This window comes from Canis aureus, chromosome 28, assembly GCF_053574225.1.
Source record: "Canis aureus isolate CA01 chromosome 28, VMU_Caureus_v.1.0, whole genome shotgun sequence".
Taxonomy (NCBI): Eukaryota; Metazoa; Chordata; class Mammalia; order Carnivora; family Canidae; genus Canis; species Canis aureus.
The window spans coordinates 41,026,808-41,042,148 of NC_135638.1; the positions used below are offsets into that span (position 1 = coordinate 41,026,808).

The 15,341-nt window shown below is 40.4% G+C and overlaps 1 long non-coding RNA gene across 9 annotated transcripts in view; it reads right to left on the reverse strand.

Annotated features, from left to right (window-relative positions):
- The window catches only part of LOC144300674 (uncharacterized), a 63,711-nt gene that overhangs the window by 38,027 nt on the left and 10,343 nt on the right, over nt 1–15,341 (reverse strand). For 4 of the 9 annotated variants that reach the window (XR_013367469.1, XR_013367471.1, XR_013367475.1 and 1 more), the window contains one exon: nt 6,642–6,732. The exons of 1 other annotated variant lie outside the window; for it this stretch is intronic. This is a non-coding gene — a long non-coding RNA (uncharacterized LOC144300674). Of the gene's footprint in view, nt 1–2,226; nt 2,382–6,641; nt 6,733–13,870; nt 13,993–15,341 lie in introns of all 9 variants that reach the window. 4 more of the 9 variants (XR_013367477.1, XR_013367472.1, XR_013367470.1 and 1 more) reach the window with 4 other exon arrangements.

Consider the following 15,341-nt stretch of genomic DNA (forward strand, 5'->3'; position numbering starts at 1 on the left):
GAAAGATATATGCACCTCCATGTAGAGACCAAACTGATGGTTACTAGAGGGGAGGTGGGGGGATGGGTGAGATAGGTGATGGGGATTGAAGAGTGCACTTATCATGATGAGCACTGAGTGATATATAGAATTGCTAAATCACTGTATTGTACACCTGAAGCTAATATAACACTGTACATTAATTATACTGGAATTTTCAAAAAAAAAAAAAAAAAAAAGGAATGCCAGGTCTGGATGACTGTCTCTCATATTCCATCTTAAGGAGTGAGCATGTCCTCAGAATCTGTCCGGAGTTGCCTGTCATCTTCTGGAATCCAGTGGCCCTTATCAGGTGCTCTCAAGAAACCACTCTAGGATGGGTGGTAATTATGCTTCTATCAGTGTCAAACATGCCAGAGCTCAGCAGGTGACTGGTAAGAATTTCAAAGAGCTGATGACAGGAGTGAAGGAGAACATCATAGTTGTTGATCTTGGTCTCTCCTTGGACCCTTTGGTCCTACCTCTCTGGACTGGCTGAGAACTTACAAGCTGAGTGGGTCCCTCCTGTACTACAAGGGTCACTTTAGCTGTGGCCTCAGCATCAGTAGAGATACCTGGTCCTTCATCATCTTGTCCCTTCCAATTTTACCCCCCAACATATACAAGGTAAACACTTTTCCACCCCAATTTCCAAAGCTGTTTGAAAACCATTTGTGGGCAGCCACACACATACACACCTCATATCCTTGTGTTGCAAACTCCAAGTCATATGGACTTGGACTCTGGCTCCCCTTTCTTTGCCAAGATTCAGATTACTGAGCAAGCAGGAAGAACTGAGCCAAAGCAAATTAAGTGATTCCACAGGCACATTGTGAGGTGCAGAGCTAGCATTTTTGATATTGTGTAATTAAAGCTGTAACAAACATCACACAGGGAATCAGCCTCCAGATTGTGACAGAAATAAATCTGCTTGGCTTCAAAAGTTTTTCTTAAAAAGAAATATTTTGGTTCCAGTATCTGTGCAAGAGGGAGAAAGCCTGCTGTCCTTGACACAGGAAGTAGGTAACACCTGTCGGTAGAATTCACACCACCTGCTTGGGGTGCCTTGGAGGTTAAGCCTGCAGCTGGCCACACGCTCTCCTACTTCTGGGCCACACCTATGGGGCTACAGATGAGTTTCAGAGTGGGTAGCATTTTTTATATTCAACATTTAAGACCCCAGATATATAAATCATCACAAACTGTGGGATTTCCCCCAAGGGATAAAGAAAAGTTAAACTCTCCACCTTCAGGATATCACAGTTTAGTATTTTACGGGCTTAACAGTCAACATAGCATCCTCGTTTCCCATATAAAAAAGCACAATAGTAAAACACAGGTCTCAGTACACTGTGTCTGTTCTTCAGGCCACAAAGCAACCCAGAACCTTCACCCTCAGACTCATGTATAAAAGATTAACTGAAATGCCAAAAGTAACAGCTTCCACTGGATTTCTCTACTCTGCTATAAGGCTGCTCTATGTTATTCTTGGGAAAGCCCTTCCCGGCTTGAACAAACTTCAACACTTGACGGACATTTACCATAAACATTCTTTTTTATGTTATTTTTAAATTTTTAATGAATTCTGAAGACTGAAAGAGTCAAACAGGTTGGCACTGGGACTATACCTCTCACATACATTTTTGCCATTGAAAGACCTAAGGCGAAATGGGTAGTTCACTCCCAAATCTTTTTTTAAAAACACTTCTGAGATGAATTTTGGACCTGCAATTGACAACCTGAAACTATCAAGAAAATAGAGAAAGTAGACAATGGAGGGAAATGAACCTAAAGTCAAGCTCAGATGGGCCATCTCAGCGGGGAGGGGAGGAGGACGGAGGCAGGGCAAGCTGTGGTGCTCCTTCACAACTACAGTCCGTTTGTCCCTCTCTCCTTGAATATATACCTCTTCCTATACAAACATAGAACTGTTTTATTACAATTTCAGTCATTGCAAAAGGATATTGCAAACAGGAAATCACATTCTAAATGTAAAAATGGATGCGCGAGGTCACATGCCTACAACTTAAGAAAAGCAATTTAAATGCAGAACCAAAAGTCTTCTCTTCCCACGCCTTTGTATGAATTCTTTGTGTAAATGTGTGCCACATGTCAGGCTGTTTACAGAGAAAAGGATTTTGCTTTCTGAATCACACATATGGTAGACATGCCAACCCTGATGGAAAGAAAAATGGAGAAACTGCTCACCCAGTGATGTCTACGTTCCTGAATAGAGCCCACAGGCCACCGAGTGTCAGTCACAGCCAGGCACGGCTCAGGAAAGGTCAAGAAAACACCTGATTCTCAGCTCCAGTGAGTCACAATCCCTCTGAGGCAACCTGTGCCAAGCATGAAATATCATCCTATAGTCGGGGAGGAGAATGAAGAGGAATGCAAAATACATGTGGAAAATTCAATGGCTTTGCTCATTCTCTCCTTGTCCTCATATCCTTCGGCTCATATATAAATCCCTGCAAGCACACACATATGTGCACACCCCACTCATGCCCAGATACAGTGCTAAGAATACCAGCGGGTTTGTTGGTGCCCGGATGTCCATCAAAATTCTCCCTTTCCACTTCATCGCAAAAAGTTTATGGAGGAAGGAAAATAAAGGTAAGCTGTGAGGGACAGAAGAAAGGAAACTTTGGGTGAATTGGCAGGTCTCCCACTTCCTCTTCTTCTCATGTCTCTGAAGATGAGATGTCCACACTTGTGAAGAGTAACTGCTATACCTGTCCCAAGCATGTCATTCCCACCCCACGAGGGGGCCCTGCCCCTTCAGCGGCCTCCTTTCCCAACTGGCCTTCAACCTCTCATTCACCACCAAAGCTTCCCCTTCATATAAAAATGTTCACTTAACAATTATAACCTTGATTACAATGAACACTGATTGAAAATTTACTAAATGCCAATTTTCAATGCAGCGCTTTGTGTACATTTCCCTCATTAAATCTTAAAGTCAAAAAAATAAAATAAAATAAATAAAATAAAATAAAATAAAATAAAATAAAATAAAAAAATAATAAAATAAAAAAAATAAATCTTAAAGTCCTTCTATTTTAATGCCCACTTTAGAAATAAAGAAAATGAGGCATAGGGTTGTTTAAATTTAACCTGCATGAAATAAGACACAATTCTGTCGTCCAGAACCTAAGCAGCTCCTACTTCATGCTCAGAATTAGGAAAAGCATCTCCCATCTCAAAACCAAAACCAAACTTCCCTGACTGGGCACACTTCTCTATCATTCCACCGTCTTAACTTCACTTACAGGAACGTGGCTACTGTCCGCATGCCTTCTGGTGTACCTACCACCAAGGCCTTAGCCTGTCCTCCCATCCTGTGACTTCCCTGCTTCCCTCATCCCAGAGATCATTCCACATGTCCTTGCCTCCTTCCTCAGATGCCTCTTAGTGTTCCCTCAGTCCGGGCTTACCTCCATGCATCACCTAATCTCTCCCCCTCCTCCACATGTCTTTCTCCTGAGCTTGACACTCATATATCCAGGAGCCACTGGGTTCCCACAGGCACCTCAAGTAGATCCAAGAACACAGTGTTCCCTGACCTCTTGCCTTACATATGCTACTCTTAACCTCACCACCCCCATGAGTCTCTTTCACATGCCCCTGAACAATGCCTTTGCCTTGTATACCTGTGACATCAGCCTCTTCCCTGATCTCCTTGCCCCACACTGACCTGGGAGTCATTGTCCCGAAACGTGAACCTGAGAGCTTTGAAATATTCCTACAGCTCCACCACAGAAGGAGGTCCACATTCCTCAGACCGCTATACAGGAACCTTCATTTTCTGGGCCACTACATATGTGTGCAGCTCATCAGCCACCATTTTGCCCTTGGACCCCATGCTCCAGTCTTGCAGATCTCGCCCACATTTCCACTCCTTCACATGGTATTTACCTACCTTTGCCTAGAATGCCTTTCAATTTGCTCTCTAGCACCCAGTCACCATCTCTTCTGGGATTCCTTGGACATTTTCCAAGCCTGTCCATACCTTCTGTCATGTCCACCAAGTGTCCCTCCTTTCTACCTCCCATGACCATTTACTCAACACCAACTATGGACCAGGCACCATGTTGAGAACTGGGCATTCAAAACTGCCCTCACAGAGCTTGGGATCCAGTGGGAGGGAAAGAAATAGAGAGGTAGATGTCAAGTGACAGACACCACTGTCCCCATACCATCAGAGCCTCCCAGGCTCAGAAGGGCCTGCCATGGCTCTGCAATCCTTCAGGAGTGGGTGTGAGAATAGGCTGGGGAGGAAAAGAGAAATCTGTAACCTGTAATTTTGTTTTCTTTTGGCCTCCACTGCATCCCATCCTACATACATATTTGAAGGCATGAAATAATATCTGAGAATATCCAAACTACAATTCCCAGGGTTGTAATAGCCACAAATGCAGTAACTCAAATTTTATAATTCCTTAGAAATTTAATTTTCAGGGATGCCTGGGTGGTTCAGTGGTTGAGCATCTGCCTTCAGCTCAGGGTGTGATCCTGGGGTCCTGGGATCAAGTCCCACATCAGGCTCGCTGCAGAACTCTGCTTCTCCCTCTGCCTGTGTCTCTGCCTCTCTCTGTGTGTCTCTTATGAATAAATAAAATATTTTTAAAAAGAAATTTAATTTTCAAAATCTATAATTCCTTTTTTTAAAGATTTATTTATTTATTTGAGAGACAGAGCATGAATGGGAGGGACAGAGGCAGAAGGAGAGAAAATCTTAAGCTGACTGAGTGCAGAGCCCGACAAGGGGCTCAATCTCACCACCCTGAGATCACAACCTGAGCTAAAATCAACCCTCACCCAACTGCGCCACCCAGGCACACCCAAAAATCCATAACTTCTTTTTTTTTAAGATTTTATCTTATTTATTCATGAGAAACACACAGAGAGAGAGAGAGAGAGAGGCACAGGCACAGGCAGAGAGAGAAGCAGGCTCCACGCAGGGAGCCTGATTTGGGACTCAATCCTGAGACTCCAGGACCATGCCCTGAGCCAAAGACAGGCACTAAACCGCTGAGCCATCCAGGGATCCCCAAATCTGTAACTTCTTTAAAAGGCTTTGTTTCACTTTGAATGACTTACTTAGTGTCTTTCACAATGGCCCTATAAATAAGGCTTGCATTTTTTTAAAAATTAATTCTGTCTGGAATAAACCATATTAAGAGCACACCTGACCATAGCTGTCCACACAATTGTTCAGAGTGGCTTGAATGGGCCAAGCTGTATCTGGAGAAACAAGGCTCAACTCCCTCCACTTCCTGTGATTCTTGCTTGGTACTGTCACCCTCTACACTTCAGGGATTTCACTGTTTTAAACCCCCACACCTCACATGAACTGGGTTTATTTCTCTAAGTGTTGAGGAAGGAAGGCAACTTGTGCAAATTGCAACCAGCCACAGAGCTAATTGTCTTGGGAACAACAGACTCCTCACCCTCTTCCCAGTAGAAAGGAAAGGTCCTGAAACATACCCCAAAAAGCTGAAATGCTACCCTGACAGAAATCTCAAGTGACTGGGGCACCTGGGTGGCTCAGTAGTTGAGCGTCTGCCTTTGGCTTAGGTGGTGATCCCAGGGTCCTGGGATCGAGTCCCACATTGGGCTGCCTGCAGGGAGCCTGCTTCTCCCTCTGTCTATCTCTGCCTCTCTCTGTGTATCTGTCATGAATAAACAAAAATCTTAAAAAAAAAATCTCAAGAGATCAATACAAGGAGGAAGTGTTTTGGATTTTTGTTGGGTTTTATTTCCAGGATTGGAGGCTTAAAAATGTGGAGGGGGCCTCCTGAGACAGACAGGTGGGGAATATGCATGCTCTTTGTTTCCTCTATCTTCCTCTTCCGATATTGCTTGGAACTGATCCCTTTTGAAACCAAAAGTCTCTGAAGGAAATATGATCATTAAGCCCCTAATGTGTCCCTGTCAGATGTTCTCTTCTATAAAGAAATAGGCAATTGATGCTCCATCCTGACACAAGTTTGAAAATTGTTTCTGTGTAGACATGTCAAGGTAGTGCTCACTGCCCCTGCCACTCCTGCTCAGCCTCAGAGGCCAGGACAGGGGATGCCATCCCCCAGGAGTGCTCAAGGGCAAGACAGCCAGCACATGGGGACACCCAGGAAGGTCTTATCAGGGTGAAAGGTAGGGACCAAACCCTCCAGAGAGGTGTGGAGACCAACAAGCTGTGTGCTCCTCATCAAGCCCAGCAGGAAAACCTCCAAAGAAGGAAAAGAGCTTCTCAGCCCACTATCCTTTACAAAAGGACCTTGAGTCCTAAAACCTACCTCCCATACTTTAAAAAAAAGCCTCTACTTTGGTTACATGTGAAAATCCATTTCATCTGTTATTTGTGCAATAGATTCCAAAGGGATGTGACAAGTCACAGTCCCTTTCCCAGAGATGTTGCAAGTGTCAGGGAAGAAGGAGGATGGAAGCCCCCAATCATCTAGGACAGTGGCACTGCCAGAGGGCTCACCATGTTACAGGAGCTGCACTTGCTGCTCTGCACACATTGTCTCATTTATTTCTCCTAGGTCACCTATGGTGAGTGTATTACTGTAATACCCTATTTCCAGGTGAGCAAACTGAGGTGTCAAAAGACCAAATACCTGACCAGCCCAGAAAGTAAAAGCTAGGCCAGTTTCCAATCCAAGTCTGGAATTCCATAACCAGCAGATTTCTTTGAATCTGGCTTTTAATCTGTAAAATAAGATGAAAATTGACTACATTATAGAATTATTATAAGAATTAAGTGAATGATATATGTGACAGTACTCTGTGAAAATGAAAGTTGTATTTTTGAAAACACTGTTATTATGACCTTGAATCAATAAGAATGCAAAATGTTCTGGTTTGGAACAAACAAAATACAGGGAGGAAATCGAATTTAAAACAGCAACCATCCTTTATGCTTGCTTAAAAGCCTCCTCTCTATGGGGCTTCACTCAGTGGGCCCTTGGCTGCTCTGTCTTGAGAATTTAAAAATTCTATAATTTTATTCTCGTTTTAGTTCTAGACTTTCTTCATGGAGTTTAATTCAGAACTTGAATAAATTTAAGTTCACTTCCAATAGGTGTATTTTAGAAATGCAGCAAACAGAATCTAATACAATAAATTACTTTTACCATGAGGTACACAGAAGATAGCCAATCATATTCTGCATACAAAAATATCCCTAACTGTACCAACCCAGTGAATCATGCCTTGCCATCCGCCATTAGAACACACGTGCATACCATTTCCACCGAAAGAAAATGCACTTTCCAATCCTAGAGTATGGAATGATACACCAAAAATTGCATCCCTACAGATTCAAGAGAAAATGATAGCTTTTATCCTTTGCTCATACTGAGAAGTGCATTTTATTCTTTACCAAAATCTTAACTCCGTTATATGTATTTTCTTTACTTCTTCCTTTGTTTCTGCCCACCAAGAAATGTTCCTAAAACCTGGCAGGGAGAAGCACACTGGCCCTACAATGAGGGACTTGCATTCCACATAACTCTGCTATGCACCCATTGTGTGGCCTTTGTAACTGGGAGTGCTCTCTGGGCCTTGGTTTTCTTATCTAGGAATGAGGAGGTTACAGGAAAAGACTCTTTCAGCTTGATTCTAGTTCGAAATATCAGTGACTACCCAGAGCCACATAAAATGCTATCGCAGCTCCTCATAGCTAACTTTTCTGTCTCCACAGCACTCTGGCCTTACAGGATTAAGAACAGAACTGCTTGACGTGGCAGTGCTGGACATTCCACTCAGTGCCCAGTTGGACATTGAAGGATCCCAGAGCCATAAGAAATCCAGCTGACATTTCCCAGGGAGATAAGTGAGAGGGAAAGCTTCTTGGAGCCTTCCAAGTGCAGCAGACACATTTTCACCACACTCTAGAATGTTCCCTATCATTCAAAAGATAAAAACATGAAAATCTTGAAAAGTCTGACTTCCTGCTTAACTTTATCAAGATGAATAACTAAAATACAAAGAGGTAGTTTAGCAACTTTGGAAAAGATGTTGCTGTTTCTTAAACCTAAGTGGTTTCTAACATGTTCTTTTATATTGCCGACTGCTGGGATGATGTAGCAATTCTCCATCTTCAAAAGCCACATTTGATAGTAATTAGCCCACGGTTAAACAGTCCCCTGATCACAGTCACTGGGCTTCCATTAGAATGAAAAGCACTGTGTTAAGCAATCGTCGTCTAATTATCAGTTTTGAAATGAAAACCGTTCTTTGTATCTGTATAATCCACCAAGGCTAACTACTACTGAAAGCTTGGAATCAAAGAGGATGTTAACCATTTCTCAAGTATCTATAGGCAGGAAAGAACCAGCTTTCTTTAGAATGGTTTGCTGTGAAAGAATGCCTGGATTTTTTGTCTCAATAATCTATCTTGCAGCATATAAATAAACTTTTCATTACAGAGGCTAAAACCATTTGTCATTTGTGAGATATTAACACAATCATTAAGAGATGGTCCATATGACAAAAATATTTCTCTGGACTCAGATTTTGCAGAGATAATCATTGTAGGAACTTTTAAAATTGTATTCTTAACAATATGGCTCTTGACCCATGAAATGAGTTCCAGATCTATGTGCCAAAGGACCATCTACAGGTCAGATACAGAACAGAGAGAGACCTGGGAACACAGAAGAGTGCCTGATTCTTGAAACTTTCCATCTTGAATCACAAAATTCAGGGGTCTTTAAAAGCCCTAGAAACTGCCAGGAAGAATTGTTGCAATATCATCATCATCATTATCATAATCAACTCTACAGCTAGCATATTTATTAAATACTAATGGGCCAAATCCTTTGCTAAGTGTTTTATATGTATTTGCTCATTTAATTCCTATGAAAAACCTGTGAGGCAGGTTCTTTGATTACTATTTGTTTAAACATGGGGAAACTGAGTCTCAGACATGAGGAAATGGCCCAAATTTGCAAACCTGAGATTTTAATTGCTGTACTCTCTACATGCTACCCAGTACCTTTTCAATGAGGCCATGTTCAGGGAGCACAGTTCCCAAGGGCTGAGAGAGTATGTTTTATGCTTTTTTGACTACAGATGACAGAATCTCAACTCAAACCAGCATAAATAACAGAGATGACTAATGAGCAACCACTGACAAATCAAAGATAGCTCCAAGCTGCCATGGTCCTTACAGTTACCAATGCCATTGAAAACATAGGGCCTCTTCTCCAATGGCTTGAGTCTGAGTCAGACATGTATGGGTCACTCTTAGCCTTTATGCCCATCCCTGAACTAAATATTGTGTTGAGACAGATGGCTGTGGTGATAAGAAATGTCTGAGGTTGTGATCTCCCCAAAGTGAAGATGTTTCCAAAAAGACTGAGGTGGGGGAAGCTTGGCTTCCCATGGGGACTTGGAAGGCTTTTATCCAAAGGTAGGGCAAAAAGAATGCACAGAAAAATAGCAAATATTCATCATTATAGATTCAACATTGTAAAAATTTCTGAGAATCCGTAGGAGTTTAGAACTTTTAACAAAAGTTAACTTTTATAACTTTTTATTTATACTCTACTTCTCAATTTCTGACATGGATATAATAATGAAATTAAGATTATCTTAAAGAATAATCAGCCTACACAATTGACTCCTACTCTAAATGGAAGTATTTAGAATCAGGAAAATGCACCAATAAATGTTTTATATGCAATCTAGATTCCCAGTAAATGCTAGTGTCTGGTATATATTGAATAAATAAGATATATATCCTAGTCCATTCCCTGGATCATAAATTCTTACTAATTTTTCATGTCAGTGAGTATATATTTATAAGCTAGAGATAATATTATTGCCAAGTTCAATAATGTCCTTCAAAATGATAGCATGTTGTCCCATTCCTACACAAGACTTAGAACTTTATTCTACAATTTAGTTCTGCAACATTTATTGCATGCCTATTATGTGTAAGTGGCAGGTGTTAGGGATTAAAACTAAGTAAATATGCACCATCCCTATTCCCGTTAGAAGGAATGAGAACCATATTAACACATATTTTGTTATAAGTGCTATGATAAAGGTAAACAAGTATGCTCTGGAACTCAAATGGGGGTCACTTAACTCAGTCTTGAAAGACAACAAAATTGTAGGCAAAAAATAGAGGATAGGGATATATTTCAAGCAGAGGAAACATCAAGAACAAAAGCATGAGAGCATGGAACAGCACAGTGTGTTCAGTCCAGGGCAGCACTGTCCAACAGAAGTCTCATGTGAGCCACAGACACAAGCCACAGATGTAATTTTAAGTTTTGCAGTAGCCACACTAGAAGAATAAGAAGAAACAGGTGAAATCAACTTGAAATTTTATTTAACTTCATATATTCACACTATTACCTTTTCAACACACAACCAGTATAAAAATTACCAATGGAAAAAAAAATTACCAATGAGGCATTTCATTTTCTTTTTTAAAAAAAATAACAATCCTTCAAAACCCAGTGTGCATTTTACATATATAACACATCTCAGTTTGGACTGACCACATTTCAGAGACTTGGCAGCCAGCTGGGACTGGTGCCTACCTCAGGGGACAGCATAGCTCCAGGGTAACAAGCTAGAGGTGGAGAGTGTCAAAACATGGCTCGAGAAGCAAACAGAGGCAGTCACACACAGTCTTGTAAGTACTTCATTATGTGAGTCATGGAAAGCCGATGAACGATGAGTCACTTTGGAAACTGTGTGAAGGATGGTTTCAAAAGGAACAAAAGTGGGAGTTGGATGGTTATAGGATCCAGTTAGAATTGAAGAAGTTTGAAATTAAAGTCAACGAGATGGATATAAAGCTGTGAGAAGACACAGAACTACTGAGGATAACATGTCTGCAGGAGTTTGGTGATTTCAATGTGGAAAAGGAGGTGTAACAGAGGAACAAGTTGAGAATATCTTCCCAGTTTCTGATGGACATGATGAGAGAACCATGGGAATTGAAAGAAGTGGATGGGAGGAAGACTGGCACAGGTCCGTTATTCTCTATTACATCCCATACAGCACTGTGGGTGTGCATTTACTCTAGTGTGAGTCTCCATCCAAACTAGAGGTTATCAAGAAAAGAGGGGCAGGCATGAATGAACATGCCAGGGTTATTTGCATAGGCATCCTCATGAAGGCATCTGGGAAAGAAGGATCCTTCACAAATATAAAATTCAATATTGAGCACAAAAGGGTAAAAACAAGATATTGAGCCTGGTTGGAGGTATTGGCACATATCCTACTCCTTAAGAAATAGGATGAGTTGTAATCATGGTAATGCAACAAGGCACCTAACATGGAAACACAGACAAATGCCCCTATCAAGAGAATGGTATACACTATGACACTGAGAATCTTCTAGTTGGTGAGCTGTTTATGAAGGACAGGCATTAGCAATCCAGTTTCAAGTCTGCAAAACAAGAAAATAACCACCTAAGCAGGAGTATCAAAAGAAGTCATCCTCCCATGACTCAGGACTGTGGGACTTTCCAGCATCATCACAAGGTATGTTTAATGGAAAAAAAAAAAAAAAACAAGGTATGTTTAATGGAATAAATAAAAGCTTCAGGGGGTCTAGAAGCCAGGATCCAGCAGGTCACAGCAGTGCCTATAGGGAGCTACATCTAACTATGCAAGGGAATGGCAATGGTAACTTTCAAGGGAGAATTCCCTAACTGGAAGAGAAAGTGGCCTAAGATGCACTAAAGAGTGAGTTCCTAATTGGTTCCCTGTAGAAACAAATATTTTAGATGGGGGGGAGCTTGGAAAATTCTCAGTAGGGATAGGATGGCATTCTTCTTCATTTTTTTGCCTGAAAACCTAACTTTTCAGATGGACAATAAATACTTGTTATGGGAACTCAATGAACATCAGTGTAGGTTTGAAGTTAATGCCAGACAATTAACTTAGTTTAGAGGTGAGGCGGTTTAAGGACTTGTGATAAATGCCAAGACTAGGAAGGTAAAAAGTGAGTCCCTCTCCTCATCCTAGATGCTCATGAAATATATTAAAAAGTGAGTATGAGACCCAAAGGGAAGAATATGGTCGTGCCTAATCTGGGGATGGCCACCACCTCATGGACACATGACCATTGCAGATACATTTTTCCACATGAGCACATACATTTGTGTATAAAAGAATGCAGGGTCCTTAACTTTTCCAGGGGAGTTACAAATAACTCACTAACCTAGATTTTATTTTAGGAAGCTGACTTAATTCATTGAAATGGGGAAAAGAGAAATATTAAAAGAGTTCCCTGGAACAATTTTTTCAACTTAAAAAGCATAAATAATATTCTAGTATGGGAAGAATCTCGATATGATGTCAACTTCATCATGCAGGGCTCCGTGGCAGTAAAATTTATTTATTGCTTTCAGAATCAAAAATCATTGCCATTTGCTCCTTTATACAAATATCCAATGTTATTAAGGATACCATGACTCCATACACCTTTGTGCATATATGGATACAAATCACAGAACACAATGAACCTGCCAACCTAGGTTTTTTTCCCTTTCTACTTCTTCCCAGAGACATTTACCTATGCTGACCTTATAAAAGACAAAAATAGCTATGTCACTTCATTTTTCCCAAACTCTGTTTGAAAAAATCCATGAGCAAGGATCCAGAGCCATTAATGTCAACTTTTCAGACTAAAGCATATCAGGATTATTTTAAATAAATTTTTTACTTAACTTATTATTTACTTAAGTTATTCTCAAATCTCAAATTTTATCCCAAGTTTCAGTTACTTACCTATCCATATCCAAATATTTTGAGCTGACACTCACATTAAATCAGATTGCCTACTAAAAAATAGGTCCTGACCTGAGTAACTTTAAAAAGGAAGTCTGTAGGACTAAAGGCAAAAGAAATACACATGCACTCTACTGTAGTTGGCAAACTCTTCCCATGGGGGTTTAGGTCAATAATTGTGCTGTAGATGTATACCGGAATTGAACACCTAAGTAACTGGATGATGGATGGTAGAAATCTGGTCTCTATGTTAGAGCAGGAGATTACAGATAAGCAACGAGAAGAAGCTAGAATGGTCCATGGGATAGTGAATATGAGTTGGAAACATCAGTTTGAACTCTGTTTCACCTAATTGCAGATGTAGCTGGTTACATGTAGAAATTGTTATAGATAAGATTAGATACATGGGTTACTACACATGCATATTATCTGCTGCCTCTGGAGACTGAGAGAACCCAGAAGCAAAGGTATCTCAGTAACAACAAGCACATGCAGCACCCAGATCTTGGTTGTCAATACTATTCTTCAACAAAAGGAATCCAGGCTCAATGGAGAGATGGCTGATTCTAAGACTGGGGCAAGGGATGTAGAAGATGGAGTTGGATGTATCCATACATGGGGCAAAGTTGGAGTAAAGCTCAGCAACAAAATAATGTGATAATTGGATCAGAACTCCTCAAAGGAAAAAATAAACATCCATGAGTCTCTATAATGTAAACAAATGAATGATTGAATAAGTGGGGAAGAGGAGACAAATCTCCTGTGCAAAAGAATTCCAAATGATTCATGTATATACTTCAGTCTGTAGGAGGTGAGTATAACTCTCTACTCCTCGGGTATGTGCACACACTGTGACTTCCAAAGAGGAAAGTATGGGGAGATGAGTAATTTTAGAGTGAAAAAAGCTGACAGACACTCCCAGCCAGGTGATTGAGGTCAATATCAACAAGATAAGTCACATTCATAGTATGTAACTTGGGTATGATGTGATGAAAATGGCAATTTTCATCATGAAACCCCATAACACCAACTGAATCCTGAACAAATCATCCAACAAACTCCAATTAAGAAGCGATCTACAACATACCTGACCAATACTCCTCAGAACTGTCAAGGTCATCAAAACAACCAGTCTGAGAAACTGCCACAGCTGAGAGGAGCCTCAGGAGACATGATGACTAAATATAATTCAGCATTCTGGATGGGATCCTGGATCAGAGATATATGTATAAATTTATGCTTAACCTAACATATACATATGAAAGGATGCAGAAATAATTATAAATATATGTGATATGTGGGTTAATATATATATATTCCTAGCTTTGTGTGTTGGGAGATCCTAGCAGGAGGAACACCCCAGAAACAACAAGCGCAACTGTGGCCAGAGCTTCTGGGAGAAATGATTGACCATTAGCTTGTGACAGGGAAAGTACAAGATGATATAGAGCATCTTACAATGCCATAAATCAAGGAAATGCTCAAAAAAATAAATAGATAAGAGCATGCCAGAGGGACCAAGGTGCCAACCTGAATGTGCTCCGATGGCCAAAGCTGAGCAAAATAATTAACATAATGTTGCATTAGAACCTGAAGAATAAAATACATATCCATGACAGAAGAGAAAATTTTCCTTCCAGATGAATTCAAAATAATATACATAAATCCCTCTTCCTTCAGGAGGTATAGCTCAATGACCCTCCTTCAGCATTAACTAGACTTAGTTACTCACTTCTAAATAGGGTTCAGAAAAGGAGAGACGGTAGCTTGACAGTAGGAACACCTTGACAGACAACCCCTTAACCAAGTGATCAACATTCACTTCATCAGCAACAAATCATATTTAGGTCATGTTTTCCTGATATAATGTGAGACAGGCATTTTACCTCTGCAATGTTCTTTCCAAAAATTTATAACCCCAGTCTAATCACAAGGAAGCACCAGACAGACCCAAACCGAGGGGCATTCTGGAAAATACCTGATCAATTATCTTCAAAACTGTCAAGATCACAAAAAAAACAAAGTCTGGGAAGTTGTCACAGACGAGAACTCAAAGGCATGATGACTCAATGTAATATGACATCTTACTGCAGTTCTGGGGCAGGAAAAGGGAGTTGTTGGGAAACAAATGAAATCCAAATCAAGTCTAGAGTTTAATTAATAGTAATTTCCTAATGTTACTTTCTTAGATTTGGCAAATGTAGCATGGTTATGGGAGATATTAACATGAAAGAATAGGGTGAACATGAACTTTCTGTATTATCTTTGCAACTTCTCTGTGAAACTGAAGTTATTCCAAAATGAAAACTTTATCAAAACTAAAATATCTCCAAGTTCTTTCAATACATATTCTCTTACTCGGTCACAGTTTAATTGGTCCTAATAATGAAGCTTGAGCATTTTATGATTTTTGTGGGACACCCATTCTTAATAATTGTAATGCATATCTTAAGTATACGTATCTAATAAGAAACTTATGCCCATTGGGAAATGTTTAAAGGCAAAGTAACTTCTAACTTTGAAACATCCTGGGCCTAAAGGAGCCAGACCTCCAGGGA